This window comes from Lathyrus oleraceus, chromosome 2, assembly GCF_024323335.1.
Source record: "Lathyrus oleraceus cultivar Zhongwan6 chromosome 2, CAAS_Psat_ZW6_1.0, whole genome shotgun sequence".
Lineage (NCBI taxonomy): Eukaryota > Viridiplantae > Streptophyta > Magnoliopsida > Fabales > Fabaceae > Lathyrus > Lathyrus oleraceus.
In genome coordinates this window covers 325,919,530-325,929,419 of record NC_066580.1, presented here as the reverse complement: position 1 = coordinate 325,929,419, position 9,890 = coordinate 325,919,530, and positions in this window count along the sequence as shown.

The window sequence follows — 9,890 nt, the reverse complement described above, 5'->3', positions numbered from 1 at the left end:
GTGTAGCGAATTGTATCTCGTTTTATCTCTTATCCATTAGCTTAACGCATATCCGGTTTTCCAATAACGGTTCGTTTTTAGACTAAATTTTCCTCGGTCGCTTCCGCACCTAAAACATTTTTAAAACCAATTTTTCGTTTAAATTGGTAGCGCCGACTCAAGTTTTTAACTGGGATCTATTCAACCCCCCCTTCTAGATCCGTGCCATAGTCTAACAAGTGGTATCAGGAGTTCCGGTTCACGCCGTGCTTCAAAATACAACGTTGATAGAAAATGGCTAACGAACCTAAAGGGGCTTACAATAGAGCTCCCGTTTTCAATGGTGAAAATTATAGTTATTGGAAAGACTGTATGCGGGTGCACATAAATTCCATAGATAGAAAAATATGGAATGTTATTCTCAATGGTCCAATTGAAATAACCATGACCAATGAGAATAATGAAATAGTGCCTAAGCCCGAAGCACAATGGACCGATGATGATGAAAAGAAATACAACTATGATTGGAAAGCCAAAAACATCTTAATCTCCTCATTAGGGGTAGACGAATACTATCGTGTATCCCATTGTCCTACTGCTAAGGCCATGTGGGATTCACTTCAAATTGCCCATGAGGGGACGAACGATGTTAAATTGGCTAGAATCAATACACTAACGCAAGAGTTTGATCTCTTTTTCATGGAGCAAGGGGAAACCATTGCCGACATGCAAAAGAGATTCACTCATCTAATCAATCGATTACATTCACTAGGTAAACCTATTTCCAATGATGTTGCTACTAATAAAATCTTAAGATGTCTTAACAGGGAATGGCAGCCGAAAGTGACCGCCATCAAAGAGGCAAACGATCTTACCATATTGGACTTAACAACATTGTTCGGCAAACTACAAGAGCACGAACAAGTTCTATTAAGCTTGGAACAACATGAAAAGAAAGATAAGAAAGACAAAGCCAAGGTGAGCGAAAAGAAATCAATAGCTCTAAAGACTTCCTCCTCAAAGTCTCAAGCAAAAGAGCAAAGTGATTATTCATCAAGTGACGAAGAAGAAGAGGACAAGAGTGAAGATATGGGGCTGTTCGTCAAACGCTACAACCGTTACGTGAGAAAGAACGGCATCCAACATTCCGAGAAGAACTTAGTTAACTTCCGGAAGCAATCTAGGTTCTCCAAAAATGATGACTCCAAAGGAAAAACAACTAGAGGGTCGTGCTACAAGTGTGGAAAGCCGGGTCACTACAAACCGGACTGTCCGATGAACAAAAAGACAAAAGAAAAAGATTCATACAAATCACATAAGAAACCATCAAAGCCAAGGAGGGCATACATTGCTTGGGAAAGCGATAGCGACTCCTCCGATGATGAAAGCTCCAGTGATGAAGATGAAAATGCAAATCTATGTCTCTCTGCTCATCAAAAGAATAAGAAGAAACAGGTACGACATGCTAAATATGAAAATTCCTCTAGTATGTCTCATCATGAATTGCAAACTGTTTTTGAAACTTTACACTGTGAAGCAAAAGAGGCCTTTAAAAGGCTTGCCTCAAATAAGAAATTTTTTTCTCATTTAGAACAAAAAATTCAAGAATCCGAAAGGAAACTTGAGGCACTTAAGGCTTCTATAGTGGAAAGCACAAAAACTAGTTATGAGGACCTTAAAAGTAGAATGATGAACTTTGGGTGTGATACTTGTTACATTTGGCAAAGTGAAGTAAGGAACCTAAAAGCCAAACTTAACAAGGCTCTCGAGCCCAAGATTACTTTTGCTATTGATAAATCAAATTTTCGATCAAGTATGGTTAATCCATATCAAAAATATAAATATGTTATAAAGGATGAAGATAGCAAAAGTAATCAAAATGAAAAGTTCTCTTGTCTTTATTGTTGCAAGAAAGGTCATTCCATTGCTAAGTGTAGATTTAGGAGATTTTTGGTTCCTAAAGACATTTATCAATGGGTGCCCAAATGCAACCATCTTGTTCCTCACCACTCAGGACCCAATAAGCCATTGGGTACCTTCTTTTGTTAATTATCTTATCACAGGTACAATGCCTCGAGACTACCGAGAGAAGATGGGTTCTCGATAGTGGATGCTCAAGGCATATGTCAGGAGACATATCTCTCTTCATTGACTTCGTGGCTAAGAAGAAGGGGTATGTAACTTATGGTGACAACAACCGAGGAGCAATACTTGGTAAAGGTAGTGTAGGTAATCCCTCTTCCACTACTATTTCTGACGTATTGCTTGTCGAAGGTCTTAAACATAACCTACTTAGCATCAGCCAGTTATGTGACAAAGGATTCAATGTATCGTTTTCAAAAGATTGTTGCAAAATTGTGCATACTGATGATAAGAAGAGCATGTTTAATGGTCTTCGTGTGAACAATGTCTATATGCTTGACTTAAATGAAGTATCTTTAACAAGTGACAAATGTCTTGTAACAATGAATGAAGATTCATGGTTATGGCATAGACGTTTAGCACATGTTAATTTCGACTTAACAAAATAGTCTCAAAAGATCTAGTCCTAGGTCTCCCCAAAATTAAGTTCACCAAGGATCACCTTTGTGATGCTTGTCAAAAGGGGAAGCAAACGAGGATCTTTTTTAAATCCAAAAACATCGTTTCAACAACGAGACCTCTCGAGCTTCTCCATATGGATTTATTCGGGCCATCTAGGATTAAGAGTCTAGGAGGAAACTATTACGGTTTCGTAATAGTGGACGACTTTTCTCGATTTTGTTGGACTATTTTCTTAGTAAGTAAGAGTGACACATTCGCCGCCTTTGAACGATTTGCTAAGCTTTCCCAAAATAAACTAAATACAAACATTGTTGCGATTAAAAGCGATCATGGAGGTGAATTTGAAAATCACCTATTTGAAGAATATTGCGGTAACCATGGTATTGATCATAACTTCTCCGTTCCACGTACTCCTCAACAAAATGGGGTTGTGGAGCGTAAAAATCGAATTTTGGAAGAATTGGGAAGAACAATGATCAATGAAAGTGGCTTACCAAAATATTTTTGGGCTGACGCCATTAGTACGGCTTGTTACGTTTTGAATAGGGTGCTCATTCGCCCCATTCTAAACAAAACACCGTATGAACTTTTAAAAGGGCGAAAGCCAAATGTTTCTCACCTGCATGTCTTTGGTTGCAAATGTTTTGTGTTAAACAATGGAAAGGAAAGCTTAGGGAAATTCGATTCTAAGGCCGACGAAGGTATCTTCCTCGGATACTCTCAATCTAGCAAAGCATATAGAATATACAACAAGCGATTACTTACTGTAGAAGAGTCTGTACACGTTACTTTTGATGAATCCAATCCGAGAAATGTCGGAAAGGGTAGTGTTTTTCATGGTGCAGGTACATCTACCGAAGACATACTCAAAGGTGGCGAGCCGGGGATTGATCAACCCGACATAGTCAAAATTGAGGAGGACAAAGATGTACACCATGATGAAACAGAAGTAGATCATCCGCCTTCAAACGATGATCTTCCTCAAGCTTGGAAGTCTTCCAAAGACCATCCAATCGACAACATTATCGGAGATATCTCAAAGGGTGTAACAACTCGATCTAAGATAAGTAATTTCTGTTATCACTTCGCTTTCGTTTCGCAGATGGAACCTAAAAACCCTAAAGAAGCCCTACTCGATGAACACTGGTTTTTATCAATGCAGGAGGAACTTAATCAGTTCACCAGAAATGAGGTTTGGGACCTTGTCCCTCCTCCGCGAGATCATCGAGTAATCGGCACCCGATGGGTGTTTAGGAACAAGCTGGACGAAAACGGGGTAATAACCCGTAATAAGGCGCGTTTAGTCGCGCAAGGGTATAACCAAGAGGAAGGCATCGACTATGAGGAAACTTATGCGCCGGTTGCCCGACTCGAGGCTATACGCCTTCTCCTTGCCTTCGCTTGTGCAAAGGATTTTAAGCTATTCCAAATGGATGTTAAGAGCGCTTTCCTTAACGGTCACATTAATGAAGAAGTTTATGTCGCACAACCTCCAGGTTTCGAATCCCATGAGTATCCTGATCATGTTTATAAACTGAAAAGGGCCTTGTATGGTCTCAAACAAGCTCCTAGAGCTTGGTATGAGAGACTAAGCAAGTTCCTACTAGATCAAGGTTACTCAAGAGGAAAGGTTGACACAACCCTCTTCATTAAACGTCAAGGAAAACACTTGATATTAGTGCAAATTTATGTAGATGATATCATTTTTGGATCTACTAACATGAATCTTGTGAGAGAGTTTTCTGACCTTATGCAGGGCGAGTTCGAAATGAGTATGATGGGGGAGCTCACATACTTCCTCGGTCTGCAAATCAAACAGCTCAAAGAAGGAACCTTCGTGAGCCAGACAAAGTATTGTTTGGACCTTATCAAGAGATTTGACATGGCAAAAGCTAAGGCCATAGACACCCCCATGCCTACGTGTACCAACTTGAACAAAGATGAAGACGGTAAGGAAGTAGATGTGAAACGGTATAGAGGTATGATTGGTTCACTCCTTTATCTTACTGCTTCCCGTCCCGATATTATGTTTAGCGTATGCATGTGTGCAAGATATCAATCATGTCCCAAGGAATCCCATTTAAAAGCCGTTAAACGGATACTTCGATATTTATCCGGTACTCCGAAGTATGGTCTATGGTATTCCAAAGGAAATGATTGTTCCTTGGTAGGTTTTTCCGATTCCGACTTTGCTGGTTGCAAATCGGATAGGAAAAGCACAAGTGGCACTTGTCACCTATTTTCAAACTCTTTGGTTAGTTGGCATAGCAAGAAACAAGTTTCTGTTGCCTTGTCAACCGCCGAAGCGGAATACGTTGCCGCCAGTAGTTGTTGTGCCCAAATCCTATGGATTAAGCAACAACTATTGGATTTCAACCTCAAACTTGATCGTATTCCCATCTTTTGTGACAACACGAGTGCTATTAACCTGACCAAGAATCCTGTGCTACATTCCCGCACCAAACATATCGAAATTCGACACCACTTTCTTCGGGATCATGTAGAGAAAGGTGACATCGTGTTTGAACACGTAAATACTGAAAATCAACTAGCGGACATTTTCACAAAGCCGCTAGCCACTGAACCTTTCTTTCATATTCGCCGAGAACTTGGCATTCTCGATATTTCGGAACGGACACTATAATCTGCTGTTTACATTACTACACTTAAAACCTTAATACTGTACTTCTGACAAATCTATGTTGTTGTAAGCACATGTCTACTGTTCACTAAGTTACTACGGCATTAAGGTGATATTGTTCCTCTTCCCCTCTCTGCAAAATCTCATGACTGCAATAATTCTATCTCAAAATGATAGTGTTTATATATATACGCCTGATATATCTCTTTGGTTGTGTATTGCTGTATGTGGTGTTAATTATGCATCAAACTGGTCATTGCATGTACTGAGTAGTGAAAAATGAAAATTTTAAACTGTATGAGTCGACCGCAGCAGGGCTATGGTCGACGCATGATTAAATAACTTTTGCAATTTCTTTAAAATCAAACAGTATGCGTCGACGCATACAGGGGTATGGTCGACGCATCGCTCAAAGATTTCGTTTTTCTGCAGAAAATTTTTAAATCATCTCTCATGCATTCACATCATTAAATGTGCAATTACATTCCATTATCTTTCAAACTACCCACTACTTTGTAACTTGCATCTACCTAGTGGCTATTGCTCTTTGATCTTCCATCTTCCCAAAACCCTAACCTTTCCACTATAAATTGGGAAAAACCCCTCTCTAGAGGAATCACTCTCAAAACCCTCATTAAACCCTCTCTCTGTATCCAAACACTCAATCTCAAACCCACTCAAATGGCTTCCTCATCACGCAGACCCTCCGGCAAAAGACCCCGAGAATCATCCGGTGCATCTCTTCCCGTATTTGCTGTATCACTCGTTCCACCTGCTCGTGTCGAAATGTTCAACAAAGACATCGGTAAACGAGGAGTTGTGCAACAACACGCGTTCTATAGACTTGAAGCTGAACGCATGCACTTACCGGAAGTCCTGTCTCTGCTGCAGCATCAAGGTCTCATCAACTTCTTGGAGTGCAACACTCAATACAGTGAAGACCTTGTCCGAGTCTTCTACTCCGGTCTTCATGAGAACTTTCGCGGACACAAGCTTTCCTCCAAAGTTGGCTCTACAAAGGTATCAATTAAATCAAATTTCTGGAACAAATATTTTGATTTGTCTGTGGATGATGCTGGAAATCCCCTGCCTGAGGTGACTGATTCTCACCACATAGATGGCTATGAGTTTAAGAGTGCATTAAATGACATGTTGGAACGGCCATATTCTGATGATTTTATGCAGAGTGACTTGTTCCCACGAACCGTCACTGCGGGCAAACTGAGCGCCGGGGAAAGAATTCTCCAATGGATTGTCTCACGCATCCTGCGGCCCAAGAAGGGCGGTCTCTCCAGAGTCGAACAGTCGGAGGTGCATTTGATCTACATTCTGAAAAATAAGATAAAAATCAACTGGCCATACTACATTGCTAGTAGAATGTATAATCTTCGGGATTCCGGACGAGGAACTGCTCTCGCCTACGGATCCTTCATCCAAGAAGCCCTTACAACAGCCAATGTTAGTCATCCGTCTTTCCCGTTAACATCAATCACACCTGACAAAGAATTTAGCACAAAAACCATGTCTATGATGGGATATATATGGTGCAAGGAGCGGAAGAAATATAAGTTTGTTAGAAGAGGATACGTTCCTCCAAGGGCTGACAGTGATGAAAGCGAAGAACAGGACGATGAAGTGGAAAATGAAGAAGAAGAAGAAGATGAAGAAGAAGAAGCAAGGCACGATAATGCTCACAATGGTGGAGACGACAGTCCTTCACCCATTGGCACATACGACTACTCCGGCTCTGCTTGGGTACAGCAGCCGGATACATATGAAGAAGCTGTTCCACGATGGGGTGGCTGGGGTGAATGGCAACATACGGGTTGGACAACTCGACGTGAATCTTACCAACCGTATCACCATCCTGAGGAAGAATTTCTTCCATCCCCTCCACATCTTGTTGACTCTTCAGAGCTGTTGGAGATGATGCAAAGCATGCAACTTGCCCAACAAACCTTCATGGAATCCCAGGATGACCGACTTGCTCAAATTACCAGTCAACTTCAAACCCAAAATGAGCGGATCGAAAACTTCTCCACAAGCCTAAATGAACGATATGCAGATTTGGATAGGCAGGTCACAGGGAGTCTTAGGCATCTGGAAGGTGTTTGTGATTACCTAGAAACTCTGGCTGACCCTAGCAGAAACCCAGGCGTATGCTACCATCCCGGCCACCGTCACTTAAGACAATAGCCATTCATATGCACTTACATGTTGCTTGTTGTTTTTGCATGTATTTTGTTTTGCTTTGCCCGTTTATGCACCACAACTTCCTTATGTATTTTCTCCTTCTTAATTAATGACTATTGTTAAGAAATGATATTTGTGTGATATTATTTCGTTGGTATCTATATTTCTACTACTGCCTGTGAATTTATCGTTGCAATCTTGAATAATTACTCTGTCTCTCTTTTTGATGTTGTCAAAGGGGGAGAAAAATGCTGACATGCTGACAAACTATCAGTCTGACAAACTGCAAATGGCCTTAGATTACAAAAGAAAGGGGGAGTGTGCAAAATGTGTCAATACTGCATGATGTTCGTCACGCTGAGCTATACGGGTTGTCATCATCAAAAAGGGGGAGTATGTAAAGACAAAGTGTCATACAACATACGATATCAAGTTTCGATGATGACAACACGTCTACGAACAAATGCAACACATTACCCACCATATCCTTTTTCACGTTATCCTAAAGCTACTATAATCATCAAAAACATATAGACAAAGTGTGATCATGACCAAATACATGAAAATCACTAATCACAGCTTTTTTGCAGATTTGAAGGCTTTGAGTCGACCATAGGGGTCAGCTCAAAGCTCACGGGTCGGCGCAAAGGCTCTGCCCAAACTGGAGGGAGTCAGCGCAAAAACCCCTTGCGTCGACGCATAGGGTCGACGCTTAACTCACGGGTCGGCGCAAAAATCCCTGCGTCGACGCATGCAGTCGGCGCGTGCCCCACGGGTCAGCGCACGCCGACCCTATGGTCGACCGTTCGCGCGCAAACTCAGCTTTCTGAGTTATTTCAAAGTTTAAATTTCTGTTATGTTTGTTTGGTTTTGTCTGTTACTATAAATAGAAGTCAAAACACTTCTATTAACCAACATTTTGCTATTTTTGAGTACAAGTGTTCAAGGAAACAAGAAAGAGTGAAATAGTTGTCAAAGATTCATCATCTTCATCTTCAACAGTCCACAATACATCAACTGCACACAATAACTTTTGATGCAATTTGTGATAGTTTGAAGGTGATAAGGTTCGAGGTAGCGATTGAAGAATCGGGTTCGAGTTGAAGTCTTGGCAGGTTCTTTCTTGAATAAAACCATTAGGGTTTTATCCTCCAATACCGGTTTGCGTTTGGGGGGTTTTTGGACGGGTTGCTTCATTATCTTTCAGCTGAGCGAAGGTAACTGATAAGAGAAAGTCTTCATCAGTTTAGTAGCGGAGTCGGTGTTTGAGTAGTGAAGAATCCGGGTTTGATTCGTTCGTGTTCGTGATCAGCCGGGCCAAGGGGTTGAAGAACGGAAGGTTCATCAACAAGTGGCAGGAAACGGAGGTCAAGCATCAACAATCAAAGGTCTTGATTCATCTTGAATCAAGGGGCAAGGAAAAGAAGTATCATTCAACATATTGGAAATTCTGTTGTTTACATACTTTGCACTCCTTGTAAAAACGAATAAATCTCACAGGTGATATCTAATTAATCATCTCAATTCTATTTTTAGAATTGAGGCCAGACGTACCCCGAAGCGAGGACGGCGGGGGAACTGCCTCACCAAATCTCTGTCTCCTTTAATTTTCTGCATAATCTGTTTTTCAGCTTAAAATTTAAGTGATTTTAGTTTAAGCAATTTTTGCCAAACTTTGATATAAGTTGAGTAAGTGATTAAAACAGCTGTTGAAATACTGAGTACAATAACATATTGTACTAGGATAAATTGACTTACTTACTCAACTCAAATATCACTTGGAGTGTTTATGCACACCAAGTGTTTGTAAAATTGCCTAAGCCAAAGTTGCCTTAAGTTTGCACTGAGTTTCAATTTGGTATTTTGGTTCATTGGAACTAGGCTTGCTAGTAAGTGAACTCTATCATTGATTGTGATACTAGTGTAGCGAATTGTATCTCGTTTTATCTCTTATCCATTAGCTTAACGCATATCCGGTTTTCCAATAACGGTTCGTTTTTAGACTAAATTTTCCTCGGTCGCTTCCGCACCTAAAACATTTTTAAAACCAATTTTTCGTTTAAATTGGTAGCGCCGACTCAAGTTTTTAACTGGGATCTATTCAACCCCCCCTTCTAGATTCGTGCCATAGTCTAACAATTAGGATTTTTGTGGATTTATTTGATTATTCGGTGATATTAATTAAATAAATAAGGACAGTGGGGTGTATGACATTAAGGTGAGAGTGTGGAGAGTAATTAGAGGCTAGTAGAGTTTGATTAAATTATTAAAATTTATTTTAATAATTAAAATAATCGTATTTTATTAGGTTTATTTAAATTAAGGGAAAATAGAAAGTTTGGGGCCAAAGTATAATTTATGAGGAGCGGAAGGGAGGAAGGAGTAAGGAGAATAAAAGTTTGGGCCAGAATTAGAATTATAGTAAGATTTTCCCTAATGATATAAATTACAAGCATAACCTAGTTTTAGGGAGTTTTATTAGTACGTATAATCAAAATTTGGAGAATAGAGAGTATGCTAGAGAAGGTTTAAG